The sequence below is a fragment of the Cervus canadensis genome, chromosome 13 (genome assembly GCF_019320065.1).
Source record: "Cervus canadensis isolate Bull #8, Minnesota chromosome 13, ASM1932006v1, whole genome shotgun sequence".
In the NCBI taxonomy this organism is placed as follows: Eukaryota; Metazoa; Chordata; class Mammalia; order Artiodactyla; family Cervidae; genus Cervus; species Cervus canadensis.
In genome coordinates this window covers 64647459-64671681 of record NC_057398.1, presented here as the reverse complement: position 1 = coordinate 64671681, position 24223 = coordinate 64647459, and the positions used below count along the sequence as shown (strand labels likewise).

Below are 24223 nucleotides of genomic sequence, written 5' to 3'. Positions count from 1 at the left end.
CAACTCTAGAAAGGGTTTCAGTGTGACCAACACATTGATTTTACCCTTGTGAGATTCTGTGTGGAATACCAGTGATTCCTGCATGGAGTCCTGATCCATAGACATTGGGAGAGAATGAATATATTGCTTAAGCTGCTAAATTTTCAACAATCAAACAATAATCAAATGACAAACCAGGCTAACTTTACCTACTAAAAATTCCCAGACTCATGAAAAAGAGTAAATAAAGATTTCAAGCTTATGGATTGGACAGTATTTTAAGAACCCATGGTTTTGCGTGTGAGGCTCTTTTAGTGTCTATTTGGGTTGTTGAAAGGCAATGATATATATTCTTTAAAAAAAGTTAAAGGTTTTATGTATTTTATAATTGTTACATTTTTTGCATAAAATTTCTAATTAGAATAATACATTATAACTGAAATATAATCCCATGAAACTTTTAACTCAATCATGAGATGTTTTGGGTCTTTCCTATCAGTAGACAAACATACATTATTCCTCCTTTTAAAAAATAATATATATTATTATATAATATATATAATAGTGTGTGTGTGTATATATATATACATATATATAAAATGTTCACTTACCCCTGGAACTACTGCCCCACCTTTCTCCCCTCTCTTTATAATAAAATACCTTGAAATATTTGTGTATATTTACACATATTCTGTATTAAACTCACTCAAATCAGGTGTTTGATCCCGTCATTGCACTGTAACTATTTTGCCCATGTCTACAATTACCTCTAGGTTGCAAAACCCAACGGCCATTTCTTGGTTCTCTTTTTACTTCACTTCTCTGCAGTATTTGATGCAAGTGATCAGTCCCTCCCTTTGGAAACCCCAACCCCTTATTTTTTAAATTGACTTCCAGAACACTAGACCCCCCTAAATTCCTTCCTGTCTCTTCATCAGTCTCTTTTGCTAGCACCCTTCATCTTCCTCCCTGAAGGTATAGTATCATAGTATCTGTCCTTGGATCTAGGCTTCTTTTTAGATCCACATTTACTCTTTTACTGAACTCATTCAGAGTCATGCTGATGAGTCTGGATGCTCAAAATAACCAGGCTCCTCTCCTGAACTCTCAGCGTACGTACAACTCTCATCGTTTTGGTGGTTGATGGGCATCTCAGACTTAATATATCCAAATGTGGGAGTCTGATTTTTATTTTAAACTTGTTCTCCTACATTTCCCTGAATACTAAATGACTATTCCTTTTCCTGTTGCTTATTCCAAAATGTTGGAGCCATCCTTGATGGGTTTGTCTTATTTTCTCACAGTCTACATATCATCCACCAAAAGAACTTTACATTTTTACTTTAAAAATGTTGTTGATATTGACAGTTGCTCATTTTTTTTTGGTTGCTGTTATTTTTGTTCAATTCACTGTAATCTGGGACTCTTTTACTACCTTTGTATCTAATATTCCTATTTACCAATTCTCTCCTTTGTATATGCTCTGAATATAATAATCAGGGTCATATTATTAAAATTTTGTTACACCGGTTATTTATTTGCTACCATAGCTTCCCATCTCACTCATAATGGAAAGCATGTTTATAGTGGCCTAACAGCTGAATACAATCTGGCCTTGCCTCTCATCCATTATAGTTATGCAGCACGTTCGGGGACTTGCTCTTACCTTTCTTCTTCCATAAATTATCCTTTCCCACACAACCCCTGGATCATTCTACTACTTACTTAAGGTATGCCCTTAAATGCTATCTTTTCAGGGAGGAATTTCCTAACTCCTTGCTGTGGACTGAATTGGGTCCCCTCAAAAACTCATATGTATGTTGAAGCCCTAAATTCTTAACGTGATTGTTTTGGAGCTAGGTCCTTCAAGGAACTGATTAAGGTTAAATGAAATGATAAGAATGTTGCCCTGATTTGGCAGAACTGGTCCCTTATAAGTAGACACAGGAACACCAGAGTGCTCTCTCTACATGACGAGGCCACAGGAAGAAGGCAGCCATCTGCAAGTCAGCAAGAGAGCGCTCGCCACAAACTGACTGTGCTGATGCTGTGATCTCAAACTCCTAGCTCCCGAACTGTGAGAAAATATATTTCTGTTGTTTAGAAAGCCTGAGCTATATTACATATTCTCCTACTTCATTTAAAATTTTAATTTCTATGTCACCTCCTGATTTTGCTTCTTTATTTCAGTCTGTAGTATTCATTATTTTATGATATACTGCATGTTTATTTTATCGTTTGCCTTTCAGTAAAATATAATACAAATGAGAACATATATTTATGTGTGTGGGGATCACAGTTATATTTTGGGCACATAGACCAGTATCAGAAAAATCAAGTGCTCAATGAGTATTCATCAAATAAATGAAAGAATAAAGAAGTATATAAATAAATTGTATTTTGTTGAGCATATGATCTAATAGAAGTCACGTTTTCAGCATTTCATACATATTAACCTAGTAATTAATACATATTAATTTCACAATACTCCTATGAGGTGAGCACTACTATTATTCCTTAATTGCAGATAGCATGTTGATGAAAGAGATGTTAAATAACTTGGTCAAAATGACTCACCCCTGTTTTTCCAAAACCCAGAGTGAAATTCTCTTATCAGCACTGGATTCTCTAATAGACAGCTCAACAGAGAGCTATATTATATATCAATTCTATTATTTGATTCTGTATGCCCATTACCATTCTTATGATGGATATTCTTGTTGTAAATTGATAATGCTGCTTTATTTTAACTCTTAGGGTATAGCTGAGCATTCTTTCTTCCTGATTGAAGTGGAAAATTACGCCTAGTGAAGAGTAGGGCACTTTAAAACAAATTTTCTATGGGAGGATTTTGTTTTTGTTGTTTTTAATCTACCTTAAGAGTGTTGAGGGAGATTTCCTCCTCTCTTGGACTGTTCACAATTGGAAAATCTATTTTATCCATCTTTTGCCTCTGAACATGTAATATGAGGAAAGGTCTTCTGGTTTGAAGTATATTCAGGCAGTAAAACACAGCAAACACTGCAAATGTTAATCTGAAAGCGTGAAAAACAAAAATCAGAAAAGGCAGTCAGTATGTTGTTACTGAATCTTACTCTAAAATGTTTTTTTGCTTCAAAATTTTGAATAGAGTAAAACTGAATCCCTTCTTTAGTGTGAGGAATTTGGTTAATAGAGCCATAGTAAGAAAAGATTCTAAAACCAACATTTTAGAGCATGAATGTAGTGAATGCCTTCATAATAATTCAGATTTTCAATAATACTTACCTTTCTCATCTTTACAACCCAAGGTTAATTGTACTTCAAGTGTTTTTTGAGCAGTTCCAGGAAATTTTCTCTCATGTAATGCAATTTGCTCAAAAGATAAAAAAATTATTTTGTCCTTAAAGCATCTCAAGGATTTTGAATGGTAGGTTTCAAATCTTGCAATGTTTTAAAATCTTTATAAACTTTCTTGGTATAACTCTGTGTGATTTAACACTGAAATTGTCAGAATGAGTAATGCTAAGTGCTATACCAAAGAAAAATTTCCATTACCCAACAAAATAAAGATTTTTTTCTCATCCGTATGTCCAATGCAGATTTCTATTGCATGCAAATCAATTAGGGACATTGACTTTTCAACTCTGGCTCTTCTTTCTTCAATAAGTGACTCCCAAGGTTATCTTGGGGTTGTCATCAAGTTAACAGATAGGAGTCAAGAGAATTCATAGACAATTGAATGAGTCATTTTTGAAATTAGACCTGGAATTTGCATATATGCCTTCTGCCAACATTTCATTGACCAGAACTCAGTGTAATGGCCCCACTTATAAGAGTAGACTAAAGAATATATGTTTTCTCTGGGTTAGTGAAAGAGAAAGAACATAGGCAGAGGATGGTGAACATTATTCTTTGCCACTGACCAAGCTCCTTTCTTATATTCATCTGTTCTTCTCAAATACAGTATCTTCTTCCTTCATCAAAGGAGGCAACCAAAGACCCATCCAGTTCCTCCATTTTGTTCAAAGGCCAAGAGCTCTGGCCACTGAGTTTTCATCTACATTAGGGGTAAATCTTGTGTTTATGAGCTTATAACAAGTAATCTTTACCACACCCCAACCCTCTACACATGTACACACACGGTAAACAAGAGTGTAACATTTCTAAAATGGAAGAATGGAAGACACAGAAGAATTGTTTATCCAAAACTCTTATGAAATCTCATTGGGCAGATCATATTAAGGTCCTCACTTTGAAGGAGCAGAAATTCTTTGAGTTGGCCCAGATTCTGGTCTCCAAGAGTTTCTGTGCTTTTTTTTTTCCCCTTAGTACCTGATTATATTCCCTGGGAGATTCTCTTCTTAGAAACTTTCCTTGTCAGGGGTAGTAAATTATTACAGCATGCTTCCAGCTCAAGTTTGGCAGATGGTTTAATGTCCAAAATATGCAATGCTTTATAAAAAATATTATGAATACAATTTAAAGATAAAATGTATCAATTTAAAAGTACTTTGATGAATTTTATCAGACGTTGACCTGTGTGATCAACACCATACTCCAAATATAGAATAGTCTCTTCACTCCCACAAATTTCCTTATAATTTTTTTTTTTTTGGCAGCTGAAACCCCCTTGACTCCATGAATAATTAAGACTTTTTTTTTGTATAGTGGGATTAATTCTTTTTTAAAAAAATATTGAAGTATAATTTATTAACAATATTGTGTTAATTTCTGCTGTACAGTAAAGTGATTCAGTTATTCATAGTCCCTTGTAGACTTTCTGTTTTGAAATACTAATACTTCAGGAATTCACTATGAATGGAAGCATACATTTTGAAGTTTTTGATCAAGTCTCCTGTCCATTAGGATGTAGAATTCTCTTTTTGCTGAGTTGTGAGATTTTTATATTATGGTTATTATTCCTTCATTGGGTATACAAATTGCAAGTATTTTCTCTCAGTTGTGGCTTGCCTTTTCATTTCTTAATAGTGTTTTTAAAAGAGATGGAGCTTTTAATTTTGAACTCCAAGTCACTAGCTCATTATTTATATCCAGGTTTGTGACATATTTGGAAATATAATTTTCTTAATATTAGTCGACTATTGACTTTTGGTCACTTCCCTGTGCTAGCTTCCCAAATCCAAAGTTTTTCTGGACAAATTCTGACCTATTATTTTTACATGCCATGCCTCTCTCTTTCCTCTTCCCATCTTCCCCTGTTATTCTTCCTTAATTTCCTCCTCTCAACAATATTTAAGACATCTATAAGCATTACAAGAAAAAAACACAGGTAATTTAAATTCTGTCAGGGATTTTTTGTTTGATTAAAGCTCTTGCTGGATATTTTTCACTCAATCTTTTTCAGGCCCCTCAATTGCTCTTCAGAAGCAGCCGTTTTTTTCCAACTGCCAAGCACCCACATTTCCAGAATCTTTCTATTCTCTTCCACTTCTGTTTGCTGATCACCATTTTGTTCTTATAACTCTCTTCCCAACACAGGCAGTGATAGAGAAAATACTCCAATAATGTTCTGTTTCCCACCTCTGCACCTGGACGTAAATTTCCAGAAGGGATTTAGTTTGCCTTCCAAGTTATCTCAGGTAACAATTTAAAAAAAGAATGTGCCACTTCAGCCACACAGCCTGTTAGATCTCCTTTCTTGTTTCCCTCCCGCCACAAGACCAAAAATGCCCTAGGTTTTAGTTTTAGTGAAAATCCAAATTGAAAAGCGAACTGCTCTGAGTTGTAGCGTTGTAACAAGTTAAAAAGAGCTTTTTGTCCTGTTTTTAAAAGAGAATAGCTTTTTGTTCTTTTCAGACATATTTATACACCAGCTTTTATGTAAAGCACTTTATACCATTTAATTGCTTGATAGATTGCAAAGGTTATCAAGCAAAATTCTAAGAGCAGTTAGAAGCAGCAGTTCTGTAGAGAACTCTATCATGAGATACATAATTGTTTTGAGCTTTCACTGAACTTTGACTTATTGTCAGGAATCAGTTCTGAACTGAATTGTACGACCTCATTATAAATCAAGCATCTCTGTTAAGATGGTATTTCATTTGGAGTTGGCATCATGAGGACAAATGTCTTAACGTAGGCTAGAATGGCTAATAGCGTAAAATAGAAATAGATTCTGGTCCTTTTCTGTTGAATTTTTTAATAATCTGATAGTATCTGGGTTAGCTGAGACAGAAAATAAAGTGGTTTAGATATCTTCAACTGAGTTGCCAATGCTCAGATAAACAATTACAAACACATATCAGTTTTTGCCAAAGACACATAACGAGGATGCACTGTTTTTGCTGTTGTTCGCCCACAAGCCTCCTTTAAACACAGCTGTTTAGTTGGAGGGATTTTTTCATCATGTGAATCTCCATGTACGCCGAAATAGAATCCAGAAGCTCCCTCCCATTCCTACTGTCTCTCAGCCAGGATAGATAGCCTAGGTTCTACCAACCAGGTAAACTACCCCAAAGGTGCCATACAGAAGCGGGCCATACAGGGTAAAGAAGGCAGGGTGTTGAGCCCCTCCTGGAGGGATCCAGCTGTCAGGGGCATCTGGTTTTCAGAGGCAGAGTGTAAACAGGAGAAGACTGTGCCTAGAAGGGGAGTCAGTGATGTCTCATCGAGGCCCACTCCTGAAATGGACTTGATTCTAGTACAGTAGCCCAATTCTTCAGCTCCAGTCGGATTCCTGGGAGCTTCATAATAACCCTTAGGGCAACTTTCTCAGAAAGACAGTGGGGTTGTTTGCAATCAAATACCAGTTCATCAATAGCCCTAAATATCGTCTGTGTTTTCAGTCTATACCACTAACACTCAACAGTTTCTAACAATTCAGTACACGTAGTTGTGTAAAACTATTTTTTACAAGCAATTCTTCCTTTGATGTTATTTTTTGCCTTTTGTTCTGGCATGAGCTAAATGAGTCCTAAGATCATGCAGCTATTTTCGAAATAGTTTATGATTCTTACAGTTTGCCTTTCTTGTACACTCTCTGGTAGGAGACAACTTTATAAATGTACATCTGCATTATTAAGCACATTCATCAGGAGAGAGGGGCCTGAGGCACTTAAAGTTTACCTGTCATACAAACATATCCAGCAAGTGCAAGGAGAAGTTAAAATAAACTGGTGATAAACTACAGCCACATATGGAAAATTCATCATTTTCTAGCAGTCTCCTTGCCTTCGCTGATAAATGGCATTGTTTTTTGCATTGCAGGCCCTTTTCAACATGATAAACTTTTTGAAATGAACCCAATTCCATGATAAAGAGATTTGGGCAGAAATGGGGAGCAGCTGCCTAGTTAGAGTGCTGCGCTGCAGCCTTTGATGAATGAAAAGCAACTCGGTTGTGGCAGGGTGCCAGGAAGGAGATGCCGAAATGCCTGGGCTGAGGCAAAGTGCAGCTGATCTGACATCCCAAGAACACTGGATGTTCTAATAAGGCACGCAGACCTTAGAAACCTTACCAAAGCGGTAATTTGTTTGTTTTATGCTGGTGAGGGCATTTGCCCTATACTGATGTCACTGGAACAGCTCGCTTAGAAAAGTAATCAGTAGGTGCCAAGGTAAAATAAGAAGAGAGGAAAATTAACACTGTCTCTTTCCTCCCTTCAAGGGAGACATTAAGAGTTCTCGGAATTAAACTGATAAACTGGAAAGTGAGCTAAAGGGTATTGTGCTACTGAAGCAAAAAGCATTGCCTGGAAAGAGAGTCAGGGGTGTAGGAGGCAGGTAGTCATTCAGAGTGAGTCTAGCTTCATTTCACATACACACACACACACAACACATACACGCACATTTATTTACAACATCTTTAATCACCTTCACACAATCCTACAATCAACTGCTTAATACACACCCCTCATTTATCTTATGCTTTATCTATTGTCTCATAATCATCGCTGTCTTTTTTTCTGCTAAGACAGCTCTGGAAATTGATATTTATTTGATTTTTGATGTGAAAAGTGTGTCACTCCGGCTATCCCTAAGGATGGCTGTGAGTCCCATAATTCACTGGGCATGACCTTGCTTAAAGTTGGGAGTAAAGAGGAAGTGTTGGTTCTATAGCTTATTTGTCATCATTTTATTTCTACCTGGTGGTCCCACCCTAAGATATATGGCATGGATCTGGGAAATGTAGGTGTTTTTGTTTTTTTCTGAGTAGAAAGCTAATGGTTAACCATGTGCTTTGCCACGCATTGTGCCCTGAGATTATTGTTAATGCATTTAAGGCAGAAGCCCATCCAAAAAGTAATGATTTCTGAAGGCGGCATACTATGGTTCATTTTTTCAAACAAGAAACTCAGCCAATTTTGTTAACATATAATTTGTCTGCAATATTGAAATTGTGTGCTGCAGCATAAAGTATATGCTAATGAAAGCTATTACTTCTAGGCATGAAATGATGTTTTAAAAATAAACAGTCTAGCAACAAATCAATACTTTACACGTAACTGTGATTTTCCCAAACTGGATGAATAGAAATGTGTTTCTTATTTACAAAACAAAATACTTTTCTATTTCATTTTAATATGTAGTTACCAAAGACCTAAAATAAATGAGATGATAAATCACCATTGGTAACAGAAAGTAAAAATAATAATAAAAAGCAAATATTCAGGAACAGGTGTTGCATAGAAGCAAATGGGTGTCTAAGAATTATTTGTATGATGAATGTTCATACCCTTATTCCTAAAATAATATTGACATCCATCTCCAAATTTTTCATTTTTCAAAATCATCTTTTAGAGCAAACATATTTTTCTAAAGTTAAATTTCAGATATTCCCAGCAAGCAAATGATAGTAGTAACACTTTGATTGTGTCTTCTATATTACCACTTAATCCAATTTATTGCATAGATGAGTCAGCTCATATCTAGTTTATTGTTCAACTTTATATTTGTTTACTTATTTATATAAATTTATTAAGGTAGTAGTTTTCATAGTGCAGTTTATTCACTTAATAATAGCTTTTTAAAAACTCTTAAAACAAAGTAACGGAGGACTTCCTTGGTGGTGCAGTGGTTAAGATTTTGCCTTCCAATGCAGAGGGTACAGGTCTCATCTCTGGTTGGGCACCTAAGGTCCCACATGCCTTAGGGCCAAAAAACAAAAGCATAAGACAGAAATAATATTGTAACAAATTCAATAAAAGACTTTAAAAATGGTACCCCAAAAAACCCCAAAAAACTTAAAAAGTAATAGTATAACATTGATACTGTTCCACTGTGGGGAGGCATTTCTACCTCTGCCCGTGCTATTACCTTATGTATCAGCACTCTTCCTACTATTTTGATAGGTACATACATCATTTCCTTCAAAGCTTATCTTAAAATATCCTTTTTTATGAAACTATTCCAAATCCTTTAACTAAATATGATCTCTCTGTACCTCTCATATCTCTCTCTTTCTCTTAATATACAGACATACAATTTTGTGTTGCTCAAGTCTATTGTAGTCTTCAACCCTAAGAAAATAAGCATGTACTATAGATATTTACATTTATGCACAAACATACATATATTTACACACATGTATCTATTTTATCTCTTGCCTGGGAAATCCCATGAAAAAGAGGAACCTGGTGAGGTATAGTCCATGGGGTCACAAAAGTGTCTAACATGACTTAGCAACTTAGTAAACAACAATAGCAATTTTATCTATTGATGATGGACACTTGGCACTGTTTTAAGTACTTTACATTGCTCATTTTTCTTTACATGTTCCTATTAATGTTATTATCCTCATTTTATAAATGAAAATAAAGCTTCCTCCACTACAGAAGTATAATGTATGTTTGCATATGTATTTATATATACACACACACACACAAACACATACATATATAGATGCATATTTAGCTTTAGAAAGTATAGCATTTAATCAATACAACTGCCTTTAAAACTCAGTTTAGGTTATTCATCTCTTGGGTGAAAAGTTACTCACATTTGTAATTAAAATAGCCTATATCCATTTATGGTTTCTATTCTTACTTAATATATCCATTTCATTATTCTAGAGACTCACACAAACCCCTGTAGCTTGAATTTTTGAATGAGTGAAACTCTAGCTTGTTATATTTATAAATTATACATCTAATATTTCATAATTAAATTGTTGCTATTAAGGACCACTACGTAGAATTTGCCGTGAATAGTTAAAATATTAAAGAAAAGACAGAATATTATAGAATAACCTAAATGATGCTACTTGTGTCTACTCATCTCAAAAATGCCATTCATTTGACAGTCCTCAGCTCGCCCTAGGAATTATACTCAGTCTTCTCTGTCTATAATGATATTGACTGGAAAGTGCTTTGTAAGAAATAGGCCCTCCATGTATTTAGTCATTAGCATTGACATTAATTAATTGGAGTTTTCTAATGACCACAGAGTTACTTTGCCAGCAGATTTCTAGTCATCAAACAAGATGGCATTTTCCACGGCCTATTCTTCTATTCCAAGATATTTAATGTGCTCATGGACTCCATTCTTGCTTTCGTTTTAGCTCTATGTAACCAGAATGCATAGATTTTAACTTGTGCACCCACCCTAAACAGTTGGTATTTCCAAACTAAGAAACTGTTGGGAAGGCTTTTTGAGACTTTTGCCAGAACCCACTTACAGGAGTGAAGTGATGACTATAAATACATGGTCTGTGTCAAGAGCTGGGCTGACCTGGAGAGAGAGGTGCTGGCAGAAGTTGCAGTTGTCCACTGAGACAAGACAAAATAAGAGGAGCTCTGGAGAAGTCAGTCACTTCCTGAGAAAATAAAGGCAACGGAGAAAGCACCAGGTCCTTCGGGGATCCATCCCCGCCCCACCCACGAAATGCGCCTAGTGAAGTTCAGGTATGTTAGAATGAACAGGACGGTTGTCTCACTGTGGAGGGAGCGCCGGGCACAGGTCCTGTCATTGGCTGGGGTCCTGCAGGAGACAAGGGAGACGAGGAGAGGAGCTGAGAGAGGGGACAAGTGGCTCTAGATGCCAGTGAGGAAGCTGGGGGAGGCAGGGCTAGGCCAAGGGCCTGTGATAAAGAGGCTTCCGGTGGGAGGCGCTTTGACCAGGAATGCAGATATCCATCAGATCAGGGAAGGCCGAGGGGGCCTGAGTCCCAACTACAGGCTCCTCAGGGTGGAGCACCCAGCCTGGTGTGCTGGCCCCTGTCCCACTGATGGGGTGTGATTGTTGATGTTGTGACCAGAGCCTGCGCTGATGATATGGAACGGCGCCTCCTCTTGCTGTAAGCCGTCAAAGCCCAGTCAGGGGCAGGGTCTGCTCCCTAGCTGTTGGAGTGTGTGAGTGTGCGTGAATGTGCGTGAGTGTGTGTGTGAGTGTGTGTGAGTGTGCGTGAGTGTGTGCGTGCGTGTGTGTGAGAGAGTATGTGATAGTATGTGCTTGAGAGTGTGTGTGTGCATGTGAGTGTGTGTGTATGAGTGTGTTTGTGTGTGCGAGTGTGTGTGTGTGCCTGAGTGTGTGCGTGCATATGTGTGTATCTGTGTGAGAGAGTGCGTGTGAGTGTGTGTGTGTGTGAGTGTGCGTGTGAGTGTGTGAGTGTGTGTGCATGTGAGTGTGTGTGTGTGTGTGTTAGTCACTCAGTTGTCTCCAACTCTTTGCGATTCCATAGACCGTAGCCCACCAAGCCCCTCTGTCCATGGGATTCTCCAGGCAAGAATATTGGAGTGGATTGCCATTCCCTTCTCCAGGGGATCTTCCTGACCCAAGGGTTGAACCTGGGTCTCCTACATTGTAGGCAGATTGTTTACCATCTAAGCCACCAGGGAAGGCCGGTTGTTGCAGTATATGACACAGGTCTGCTTCTGAACGAGGTGTGAGGTGGGGGGACTGGAGCACCCCCGCTGCAAGATGAGCCCCTAAGTGCTCCCGCATGGGAGCTGTCCACCAGGGAGTGCTCTACGTGGAGTCGCCTGTCACCGGCGTGCGGGCTCACAAAGCGCCCTATTGTTGGCACTGCCCCCAGCCCTGCCTCAGCTGTGGCAATGCAGGCAGTTGGCCCTGATGTCCCTTAGGCACTCTGCTCATGGAGCCAGTAGCCTAGGTCTGTTGGCACAGAACCTCTGAGGTCAGGCAGCAGGTCTGCCATAGTCATGCATCTGGACCTCCCTAGAGCTACTGAGTCAGCCCAGACCCACCCTTGCATCTATGCGCATGTGCGTGCAGAGACCACCATCACTGTCACCACCCTGCCCCAGCCAGGGGGTACCAGTCACCCTCTTGGTATCCCAAAGCTCCACGTTTACGAAGCCCATGATGTGCAAATCCATGGATCACGTAGCTGCTGGGAAACTCAGGCTCCAGTCCCGCATGAGAAGCGGCTCAGCCCCTGGGGACTGGCTTGGATTTCAGCCCCGCTTCCCAGTGTGGGCAGTCTCTGGGTGGGGTTGGGGGGGGAGTGGGTGGGCGCCTGCTCCCCTCATAGAGACAGATCCGGGCCCACTGGGAGCACAGGGAGAGTGTGGCCGCCCAGGTGGGCCCTGCCCCGCCCTTCAAGTGTGGATGTTAACCTTGGGGCTTCAGTGGATGATGCGGGCTCCTTCTGTGTGCCCATCCCTGGTGTAGGCTTGAACCACCCTCCAGCCTTTCATAGCTGTCTCTGTGCAGCCAGTCCCAGTCCTCTCCCTGGTTCTGTCCCCTGAAGCCTGAGTTGCAGCACCTTGTCCTTGTGGGCACCGGCAGGTACAAGTCTCAGGCTGAGGACCGCTGTGGGATGGTCAGGACCTTCTGAGCCGCTCTCTCTCTGTTCTGCCTGCAGCAAACCAGCAGCTGCGCTCTCCTCTGAGCCTATGAAGCTCCTTTTCGGTGCTAGCTGACCCTCTAGCCAGGGAAAGGGCTTCTCAGGGTGAGGGAACCTTTCCTCTTGCACAGCTCCCTCCCAGAGTTGCAGGTCTCCTCACATTCCTTTCCCCCACTTTCATCCTGCCTGGTTATATGGAAGTCTTTCTTGCAGTTTTGGTTTTATGAGACATTTTGTCAGCATTCAGCAGGTATTCTGTGAGAGTTTTCCCTCGTGTAGATGTATTTTGATGTACTTGTGGCAGGAGGTGAGCTCCACATCCTTCTATTCCTTCATCTCAATCCAGTCTTCAGTCTAATATTTTTAAAGAACAGTATAAACTTTATATGGAAATATTTTTGTCTGCAGTTTATTTGATTTTGTTTTGTTTTGAAAAATACTTTATGAACTGAATATGTTCTGTATCAACTAATATAATGGAAACCTAATGAAAGCCATGTCCTGAAAGAGTAGAACATATTTAAATTTAGTGTCATATTACACGTTATTGCTAGAGCTGTAGATCCATTGAAGGATGCTATCAAAAGCACAAACATCTTATTTTACCACTTATTTCTGAGCTGTTAAGGTATTAGACAATTCTATAAGTCTTGGACCACTTCCAGACTTGGGTGGAATGGCTGGAGGTGGAGGGGTGCACAATTCAGATATAATCAGAATACTTTTATCTTGATCTTCATAATGATTTTATTATATAACTAAACATTTACACTCAGCCATTTTTAAGTTCCATGCTGATGCACAAAACACATTTGGAGTTTTAATGGCCATTTCATTCGTCTTTCTAGTGTCTTTACATGACTTCAGCAAAACCCATATGAGTGGGACAATTTCCTTTAACATCCATGAAGATCGCTAGTAACAGTTTTGTATTCTTTTTCTCAAAGGCATGACTACTGGTCTGAGATGGAAGATTAATCACTGAGTTGCTCACTACCACCTGATTATACACTCAGCTCCAATGTAACTGACAAAGTGAAAATGCCCTAGACTGAATAACTAAAATTCTTTATTGTGTGTTTTTTTCAAAAGATACGTGAAAGTGAAAGGTTAATTTTTGTTCTTGCAGACAATATACAGTTTTCTTTCTTAAGGTCATCATGTTGTTTTACATTTTCTGCTCGAGAAAGTTGCTTAATAAACCTCTTCAGTTAGTAGTACTTTTGTGGTCATTGGTCTTTATAGCAGTTGTAGAGAACCACAGCTCTGTCATGACATGGTGCTCTTGCATGAAATCAGTAGCTGACAGGCAGGGGTAGTTTGCTCTCCAATTGGTCAGGAAAAAAGCAGTGAAGAAAACATTGAACAAGTGGCTTCTATTGTTTGGAGATATTTACCTAATATATTCTTTGCATACTAAGTCATTTCAGTTGTGTCCAACTGTTTGTGACCCTATAGACTGTAGCCCGCCAGACTCCTCTGTCCATTGGATTCTCCAGGCAAGGATACTGGATGGGTTGCTATGCCCTCCTCCAGGAGATCTTACCAACCCAGGGATTGACCCTGCATCTCCTACGTTGGCAGGTGGGTTCTTTACCACTAGTGCCACCTGGGAAGCCCAATATATTCTTTAGGGATTCCCTTTTAAAGGAACATTTTCAAGGATTTTGAAAACATTTTGAAGGAATATTTTCAAATGAATGTATTATTGTTTTTCTTATTTTTAGTAAAAGTTAGTTGATTTAATTATTATATATCATAATAGCATAACTGATAGAACCACCAATAGCACATTTGTTTTAAGTTTTTAAGTATTCTCAGTATATAATTTGCACTCAATTTGCAAGCACTATGTCATAGTCCATCAACATCACTTAATATTTGATTAATACAATATTTTATTGTAGTGGCACATCACACACATGCACACCTATTGGAGGGAAGCACCAATTGTGACTCCATAATATATCTGTTTCTTTGACTTATACTTGTTTTCTATTGCTTTTGTTATTATGCATGTGTGCTAAATCAGTTCAGTCCTGTCGAATTCTCTGCAACTCTGTGGATTGTAACTTGCCAAGGTTCCCCTGTCTATGGCATTCTCCAGGAAAGAATACTGGAGTGGGTTGTCATGCTCTCCTGCAAGGCATCTTCCCAGCCCAGGGATTGAACCTACATCTCTCATGTCTCCTGCATTGACAGGCAGGTTTTTTTTTTATCACTAGCACCAGTCATACATAATGCCCTGTCTTGGAGAGCCCTGCCCTTCTGCCTAAAGAGATTAGCACATCCCCTCCATGAGGTTGGCCATTCCAGGAGCTATTTGCAAGATAATGGTCTTATTTCCTCAACTCCTCCCCCTTTTTGGTCTGTAAAAGAATCTGGCATCCAGACCCTAAAAAAGTGGTTATTCTGAGACATTAGTCTGCCATCCTCTCTGTCATCTTTCTGAATAAAATTATATTGCTTGTCTCAACAGTTTGTCTCTGTGTCTCAAATTTATTGGCCTGTCATGCAGTGAGCAGAGCTTGGACTTGGTAACACACCTACTTGAAGATAAGATCAAGTCACTGAGATTTTAGCCAAGAATTTGAAAACAGGGCTTCCTTGATAGCTCAGTTGGTAAAGAATCCGCCTCCAATGCAGGAGACCTGGGTTTGATCCCTGGGTTGAGAAGATCCCCTGGAGAAGGGAAAGGCTACCCACTCCAGTATTCTGGCCTGGGGAATTCCATGGACTGTATAGTCTATGGGGTTGCAAAGAGTCAGACATGACTGAGTGACTTTCACTCACTTGAAAACTTAGTGGAATCAAGGTGGCCACACTGAGTGAAATGAGACATGGCATGTTGTGGGTTCCCACACCTCCAGATTTCCAATTGCTGGCATCTGCTTCTGTGATGCTCACCAAGGAAGTGACTTGCCAGCTGTGGGAAGCTTGGTTTTACTGTTATCATCATGATCCGAAATCTATAAACTTCCATTAAGGAGATTCCTCAGTCACTTAGTTCTCCTGTTTCCTAAAACAATCCAACTTTGGCAAAGAGTTCTTCACTTTGAATTAGAAACTCAAGGTCAAATCAGTGGCCAAGAATCTTTCAAAAATATCTTTGACCATTAGCTTTTGAGTGTTCCAGAAAATTCATTTTCTTGCAAACATTTTTTCATAAATGGTTTTCATGTTATTCCCCAAATTTCTTAATTTATCTTTTTAGTATTAGTAATGGTTGAAGAGTTTGGTTGAATAATTAAGAACTTACAGTATTTCAAGAAATATGAACTTTGTTTTATCATTGTTTTATCATCTCAGGAATCCAAAAGACAGGTTTTATCCACACCAAACATAATGAAACCTTAGAAAAATAAAGAAAATCTCAGGTTTTAGACCCACAGAAAATTTATGTTTTGTACTTTCAATGTGGCATCAAAGTGTTTTTTATTATCTCTATAATATTGGATATTTGTGTTTGATCTCTTTCCTCCAGTATCTCACAATCAAGCTTTATAATCATACACACAGAAGAATTAAATATTTCTTATAAGATTTATTCCTAGTTACTTGCCTTTTTCTGTTATTACCAATTGTATCTTTTTCTTAATTACATTTTCTAATGCTTTGTTATTTTATTAAAATTCAATTGATGTTTGCAGATTAATATTGCAGATTTTTTTCTGCTTTTCAATTAGAAATAATTTGATTTTTCATTCTTATTTTACCAGACTTGCTTCAAACAGTGGTAAATGCTTGCTGCAGTATCCCTGTCTTTTTTGGATATTTTTCGTTTGTTTTGTTTTAGATTTTAAGGAATGCTTTTACACAACTGGGATGGTATGTAGACTGTTTTATAGATCTAATTTTTCAGGTTAAGATAGCTATCTTTTATTCCCAATTTACTTAATTTTTATTATAAATCCATAATGAGTTCTATACAGTTTTTTTCTACATCTATTAAGGGGCTCAAATTAATTTGCATTTTAACATTTTATTATTATAAATAGGCATTAGGTGTTATTTCATTCTCAATAAGTAGTCTACGTTATCTTTTATTATCTTCTGTAAAGTTGCATTTTTATTTACTATTGTTGATTATTTTAAAATACTTGTAAATGGATTCATAATTTTTTTTCTTTGGTGTTACCGTTATCAAAGCAAAGCTGACATCATATAAGGTGTTCTGGGAAGTAGGGATTTTTTTTTTCTTATTGCCCAGAAGAGTTTAATGAAAGATTGAGATGATTTGTTGCTTGGAGCTAGTAATACTATCTTTGCGGGGATATTTAAAATTTTTGGTATAGTTGTTTTTTTGTGTGTGGGTGTGTATGCTCAATCGCTCGGTTGTATCTGACTCTTTGTGGACCCATGAACTGTAGCCTGCCAGACTCCTCCGCCCATGGAATTTTCTAGGCGAGAATACTGGAGGAGGTTGCCATTCCCTATTCCAGGGAGTTTTCTGTACCGTGTTTGAACCTGTGTTTCTTGTGTCGCCTGCCTTGGTAGGGGATTCTTTACCACTGCGCCCCTTGGAAGCAGTGTCTGCTGTTTCATTTCTTGTAGGATTATTTAGGCATTTGTGGTTCCCCTGAGCCGGAAAGACTGTTTTTTTCCACTGATAACTGCTGCTGCCGTCTGGCGTTTGACAGTCCGTAGCCTCAGACTGAAAGCTGCAAATTAAACAAAAACAGGAAGTCCTTATTTTCTCCTCTGAGCATACGTCCCCCACTAGCCTCTCTGCTTCTGTCCACTCTGTACTGCCTTCATCTGTTGACTTCTGTGGGCATTATACACAGGTTTGATACCTGTTTTCTGCAGAGGATCAATCCAGCAGAGCCTTCATTGTTAGAATCTATCATTGCTCGAAAAAATAACTCCTAACTCTGTTTTCTCTTTCTTTGACTTGAGTCTTCTATTTATTATATCCTTCATTCTCCCTTTGTTTTCTATTGTTCTTTTTCTCTCTCTCACACTAATTCATTTTTAACTTTTCATATTTTCAGGTGTAAGTATACAGGTCTAAAATTTTATGGGAAGCATCCTAGTAGCTTCACTGTACAAGGTTATCTACATAGTTTTCATTTGCCTTTTAAAGTTTTCAGTACTAAGTATTAAAAAATATCATCTATGACTTTTCCTTGATCAATGTATTCCTTAGAAATATATCTTAAAATTTACAGTAATATGACAATTCTTATATCTATAATTTTCTTATTAACTTCTAACTTGGCACATTTTTATGATATTTAATCTTTAAATTCTATTCTTTAAAATTAAATCTATCTTCAGTTCAATCAGTCAGTTCAGTTGCTCAGTCATGTCTGACTCTTTGCGACCCCATGGACCGCAGCACGCCAGGCCTCCCTGTCCATCACCAACTCCTGGAGTTCACCCAAACTCATATCCATTGAGTCGGTGATGCAACCATCTCATCCTCTGTCGTCCCCTTCTCCTCCCGATTTCAATCTTTCCCAGCATCAGGGTCTTTTCCAGTGAGTCAGCTCTTCGCATCAGGTGGCCGAAGTATTGGCGTTTCGGCTTCAGCATCAGTCCTTCCAATGAACACCCAGGACTGATCTCCTTCAGGATGGACTGGTTGGATCTCCTTGCAGTCCAAGGGACTCTCATGAGTCTTCTCCAACACCACAGTTCAAAAGCATCAATTTTTCGGCACTCAGCTTTCTTTGTAGTCCAACTCTGACATCCAAACATGACTGCTGGAAAAACCATAGCCTTGACTAGACAGACCTTTGTTGACAAAGTAATGTCTCTGCTTTTTAATATGCACTCTAGGTTGGTCATAACTTTCTTTCCAAGGAGTAAGCATTTTTTAACTTCATAGCGGCAGTCACCATCTACATTTTTTATTAATTCCTAACCGTGTATGCTCTTATGATATCTGTTTGACAAAACTGGGATGATTTGCTTACAGACGTTATATGATAGTTTTTATAAATGTTCCATTTTAAATCTCCTCTCAAAAGTTTAAGTTGTACAATGTGTTGTGCATTTATATATTGCATAATGATTCCTAGTGCAATATTTTCATTTTTAATTGAAAAGAATTGATATTCTCCAAGTGTTAGATACATACAAAATTCCCTATATGTCCATTCACTTGGTTAAACTTTTTGGTTTTGACATTCAAACTTTCTCTACCTTTGTAGCATTTTTGTCTGATACTGTTCTCAATGTTTGAAAGAACTGTTAAGGTATCATACTGATCGTGATTTGTTGTTTTCTCATAGTAAGCCACCTATGAGTGACTTTTCTTCACATCTTCTTGATGCATACATGGTCAAAATACCTAATTCCTTTTGGTGAAATAAATTTGTTAACACTTTGTTATGATTTGCTTCATTCATAAAAACGTTCACTCTAATACAGTCTATTTATCTGCTATTAATTTAGCCAAGCTATCTTTCTTTCACTTAGAATTGGTGAGATACAGTTCCTCTGTCATTTTACCTGTAGCCTTCATATTTTTGTCTAATATGTGCATCTTAGAATATTCCTTGATTATTTTAAGTCAACTTGAAAATCTCTTTTAAATTGAAATATGCAGTTTACTCATATTTACTAGATTACTGAAATATTTAGTGTTTTTTAAGCAGCTTACTTCCTGGAGGAGGGCATGGCAACCCACTCCAGTATTCTTGCCTGGAGAATCCCCATGGACAGGGGAGCCTGGTGGGCTACAGTCCATGGGGTCGCGAAGAGCCAGACACAACTGAGTGACTAAGCACTGCACAAACAATTTACTTTTGTATTTTGTGTGCGCACTCTCTCGCTCTCTCTCTCTATTTATATACACACACACACACACACACACACACACACACACACACACACCACACACACATATATATATAACTTTTCATAAACTTTTGCTTTTAGAACAGTTCTATATTTATAGAAAAATTCCAAAACCAGTAGAGTTATACCTTATTTCCCAAATCCAATTTCCTCTAATATTAATATCTTAAATGAATAGGATACATGTGTCACAATATTAATGAACCAGCATTAATACATCTTTATTATCTGATCCTTTCACATTATTTATATCTCTGATTTATCTTATTCCCACTCCCCCACCCCCGTTTTTTTTCTGTTCTGAGTTTCTATCCAGGGTTATATGTGACATTCTGTCTTCTTAGACTCCTTCTGACTGGGACAGTTTCTTAGACTTTCTTTGTGTCTGATGAACTTGACAATTTTGAGGAAATTTGTCAGACATTTTGGAGAATGTTCTTCTGCTAGGATTTATCTGCATTTTTTCTTGTAATTTGTCTGGGTTTATGGGAAGAAGAGCACAGGGGTAACATGCCATTTTTATCACCACCACATGTGCAGGGTATAGACCATCAGCATGACTTATAGCTGTTGACATTGGACTTGGTCTCCTGGCTGAGGTGCTGGTGTTCAGATTTCTCTATTGCAAACATACACCTTTTTATGCAGTTCCATACTATACGCTGTGAAAGGACGTTATTAGTGTAGCCTACACTTAAAGAGTAGGAAGTTATGTTCTCTCTCTAATATAATTTTACCTTTACAACAACCACCACCACCACAAAGTGGGATGTCAGTATTTTCCTCCCAAAGAAATTTGGTGTGTCCTAGGGTCTTTCATTCTCATTCATGCTACCACACAAAATGCCGATAGTTTCTAGAATTTCTTTTGGTCTTAGTCATTCATTTGTTATCCTGTTTAAATATATTCAACATTTCTGAGACAAAATAGTAGCCAGAATATTTACTTACAAATTTTAAAGTAAATGATATTACCTAATCTTGAAATATTAGTCAGCTAGTTATCCTTCTTCAGGATAAATTAAGTGAAAACATGGACCTTGTCTAGGAACTGAGTTGCTATCTGATGCTTCTAAGCTGTATATCAGTACTTTAGGGCCAAGAGGTAAGAATTTTAATCAATTATTTTTTCATAATCTATTGAGTTATTTTATGATTTTCTTTTCTAAAGATGTAACACTGATCTGCTTCCAGAAATAAAGGGATACATTATTGTTCTTTTAGTACATATTCAGTGCATACATCACGCAGGTAAAAATATATATTGAGTTTTCATTTCTTCTCATTATTTTTTCTTTTGCTTTTCTTATTAACAAGTATGAGCAATAGCTGAACATGGTTATGTTTTTCTTTCTTACAGTTTTTTGCCTGTGTTCAAATTAAATATATTAATTGCTGCTAAATACCTTTTTATTTTGCTTAGTTGTCTAAAATACAAATGTCTTAGAAACTGAGATTTATTTAAAGGTACAGATTATCTATTTTTGAAGAAAATCAGTTTTTATTCTATGTTATATATTTATACTTTAACTTGATTTAAATAGGTTTTTTTAAGGCCTTGTTTTTAAAGGAAAAAAATTTTTTTCTACTTCTACATTAGGGCAATAGTATAGGTATTAAACTACCAGTCCAGAATGTGAGCTTTCTGCCCTAATATTATATTATTTCAGAGTATGTTAAAAACATAAATCTCTAACAAAATATTTTAATTAGTACCTTGCCATTGTGAACTCACCATAAAAATATGCAATATGTAAATTTAGGCACTAAGAGTAAAATATTTTCACTAATTATGAAAAATCAGATCATCTTTTATTTTCCTTATTCACTATCAGATTCTAGAGTTATCACTTAGTATAAAACAATTTTCTAGAGAGTTGGTAAACGGGGTTTTCTGAAGACTTAAAGAGTTTCTAGCTTTTCTCTTCTCTCTTTTTATCTCTTGCTACTGTCTCTCTCTTTGACCACAGGCGGAACCAGTATTTTTTATGCATTTTCCACTTAATACTGATAACAAATAACTAAGGCAGATAGTGTTCATCCCCACTATACAGGTAATAATTTGAAGCATTGAAAAGATGGGTAACTTGCCCAAGTTCACAGAGATGGTAATAGATAGAGCTGGACTTAAGCCCACGCAACCCAGATCCTGGGTTGTGATCAGAACCACCAGTACTTGTATTGCCTCTATAACGCACAAAAACATTTTGGGCAATAAAGTCAATAAATGTTTATTCAGTGTCACCTGTGTGACCAGAACTGTGCTTAAGTGATAGATCAAACTTGATACATGATATAAAAATATTTGTACTGATTCACAGGTATTAATGAGTGTATTACACAGATTTGTTACAGTTGTTGGCAAAGGTTCTACTATTGTTTCTGATTGTTGTTGTTCAGTCACTAAGTTGTGTCTGCTTCTTTGTGACCCCCCTGGACTTCAGCCTACCAGGATTTTCGCATGGAATTTCACAGGCAAGAATACTGGAGTGGGTTGCTGCCATTTCCTTTTCCAGGGAATCTTCCTGACCCAGGGATCGAGCCCATGTCTCTTGCACTGCAGGTGGCTTCTTTACCACTGCACCACCTGGGAAGCCCATAGCAGAGTGGGGAGGTGGCCAGCTGGGGGCCAAGCCATCTGGGTTGAAATCTTACACATGGCACTTACTAGTTGGGTAGTTTTGAAAGACTTTCTTAATTTCTCTGTGGTTCAGGATCTTCATTAACAAAATGGAAAGGCATCTCCCATAGAGTTTAGGAACTGAGTGAGCTGTAGCATTTAGTGTCTAGAACTGTGTTTGATGCACCAGGAGCACTTATCAGGCACCGCTATTGTTATTGTGTCATTTCGTTTTTTATTGAACAGATTTGACATGTAACATTGTGAATGTTTGAGGTACATAGCGTATTACTCTGGTACATTTATGTATTATAATATGATTGCTGGTATGGCAAAGTTTATTGATATTATATAATTACTGTAGTCCTCCCAACTTTATCCACCTTATCCACATGGTACACGAACCCAGTGGATATATCCGGAACTGTGGAGAGTACTGAGTCGTATCTATACTGTAATTTTTCCTATGAATATATACCTATTATAAGGTTGAATTAATAAATTAGGCACAATGAAATATTAACAGTAATTAAGAGTAGAACAATTATAACAACGTACTGTAGTAGAAGTTATGTGAAACTGGTCTCTCTCTCAAAGTATCTTATTGTACTATACTCACCCTTCTTGTTGTGACTGTGTGAACTGCTAAAATGTCTGTGTGATGAGGTGAAAGATGGAGACTTTGTAGCATTGGGTCAGGCTACTGCAGACCTTCTGATGACGTGTAGAAGGAGGGTCATCTGCACTGGGTGATTCTGGATCACTAAGCGATGATACTGTTGGTGATGGGGATCCTAGCCAGAGAGAGCAGGATGGAGTGAGATTTCATCATGCTACTCAGAATGGTGTGCAGTTTAAAGCTTATGAATTGTATATTTCTGGAACTTTCTATTATAATTTTTGGACTGCCATTAACTGTGGGTAACTGAAACTGGGGAAAGTGAAGTTTCTGATAAGAGGGAGGCTACTATAAAGCACAATATTCTTGTCTATATTCATAATGCTGTGTATTAGGTCTCTGTAGTTTATTTATTACTTGTTAAATGGGCTTCCCCAGTGGTGCTAGTGATAAAGAACCCACCTGCCAATGCAGGAGACTCAGGAGATGCAGGTTCAATCCCTGGGTCAGGAAGATCCCCTGGAGGAAGGCATCCAGTATTCCTGCCTGGAGAATTCCATGGAAAGAGGGGCCTTGTGGGCTGCTGTCCATAGGGTCGCACAGAGTCAGACACGACTGAAGTGACTTAGCATGCATGCATAGGTTTGTACCTTAAATTCCATCAGTCTTATCCCCACATCTCACCAATGCCTTGGTAAATGCCATTTTACTGTTTTCTTCTTTTTAAACAGATTTGCCTTTAAAAAAAATTCCTCATATAAATTATATCGTATAGTACTTGTCTTTGTCTGTAAGATAGACTGAGGACAAAAGGAGAAGTGGACGACAGAGGATGAGATGGTTAGATAGCATCACCGATTCAATGAACATGAATTGGAGCAAACTCTGGGACACAGTGGAAGACAGAGGAGCCTAGCATGCTACAATCTATGAGGTTGCAGAGTTGGGCATGACTTAGCTACTGAACAACAACAAAGATAATAGAAAAATGCATAGCTGAGACGAAATAGCTAAGTAAATGGTATATTCAGGTATAACCTCAGCTCTTTTTTAACATTTTTTTATTCCTATTGGGTATATTTTCTTAACCATTTAAAAATACTGAAGTATTATTAATTTACAATGTTGTGTTAGCTTCAGATGCACAGCGAAGTGACTCAGATATATATATATACACACACACATATAAAGCTTTCCAGATTCTTTTCCATTATAGGTTATTACTAGACATAGAATATAGTTTAGTTCCCTGTGCTAAACAGTAGGCCCTTGTTTTTATTGTTGGTTTTGATTGAAGTATATTTGATTTACAGTGCTGTGTTAATTTCTGCTGTATAGCAGAGTGATTCAGTTATACATTATATATATATATATATATGTTTTCTTCATTATATTATTTTCCATTGTGTTTCATCACAGGTTATTGAATATAGTTCTCTGTTCTGTACAGT

At 37.7% G+C, this 24223-nt stretch overlaps 1 long non-coding RNA gene across 1 annotated transcript in view; it reads left to right on the top strand.

Annotated features, from left to right (window-relative positions):
- The first annotated feature begins 1978 nt into the window (after window positions 1–1978).
- Window positions 1979–24223, top strand: part of LOC122452459 — a 454609-nt gene continuing 432364 nt past the window's right edge. Inside the window, exon 1 of the long non-coding RNA XR_006272704.1 lies at window positions 1979–2056. This is a non-coding gene — a long non-coding RNA (uncharacterized LOC122452459). The remainder of the gene's footprint in view (window positions 2057–24223) is intronic.